Source organism: Acanthisitta chloris, unplaced genomic scaffold (genome assembly GCF_000695815.1).
Source record: "Acanthisitta chloris isolate BGI_N310 unplaced genomic scaffold, ASM69581v1 scaffold8494, whole genome shotgun sequence".
NCBI classification, from domain to species: domain Eukaryota; kingdom Metazoa; phylum Chordata; class Aves; order Passeriformes; family Acanthisittidae; genus Acanthisitta; species Acanthisitta chloris.
Window position 1 is genome coordinate 6,659 of NW_008668709.1, and position 753 is coordinate 7,411.

At 38.8% G+C, this 753-nt stretch overlaps 1 protein-coding gene across 1 annotated transcript in view; it reads left to right on the forward strand.

The window, feature by feature from the left end:
• LOC103800639 (Golgi apparatus membrane protein TVP23 homolog A-like) overlaps positions 1-753 on the forward strand; it is a gene marked incomplete at its 5' end in the record, with an annotated part of 4,207 nt that overhangs the window by 2,334 nt on the left and 1,120 nt on the right. The window lies entirely within an intron of this gene.

Here is a 753-nt window from a genome sequence, read left to right on the forward strand (position 1 = left end):
AATAGGAGAGGACAAAAAATGAACCAGTGATGATAGTTTTCAGGTTTTCATGTCTCTGTGGGCCTTGAATATTACTTACTCTTACAAGTAAGGATTTTAAATCTCTGGCACCATTCCCTTTTGAAAGAACCAGCATCATTAGTGCTTAAAACTTTCACAAATTGTGCTCTAAGTATGTATTTTATATATTTATAAGCCATCTACTTTACAAGAAATGCAGGAGGAAATTTAGCTCATATATTGCATTATGTTAACGCATTTTCAGCTATGAAATCTTCATGTTTTCCCCTGTAAACATTAAGGACTTGGATAATGGCCATAGAATTCATTTGGTCTGGAGACAGAACCCCAACTGGTACTGGAGACAGGTTGCTCAGGTGCTTATAAAAGTTACCAAATGAAAATAAGGAAAAAAACCCCTGTTTCTGAGGCCAAGAGAAACACTTCTTGTAAGCTACTTCCTTTGTCAGAGGAGCTCCACCTGCTGCTAAGCCTATGGTACCACAGCAGGATCATTTTCACTGCCTTTACTGCTAGCCTTTCAGGATACAGAGTGACAAAACTCTATCAGTTTTGATAAAAAGAGGCATTTTGCAGAAAGGAGCAATCGTATTCGACATGATTGGACTCTTTGCAGGTCCCTTATTATTGGAAGGAATATCTCCCTCTTGTAACACACATTAATGTAGACAGTATGAACTCACATTGTGTGTGTTCCACAGTCTGTACAGAGCAGTGCATTGGTCCCTGCTG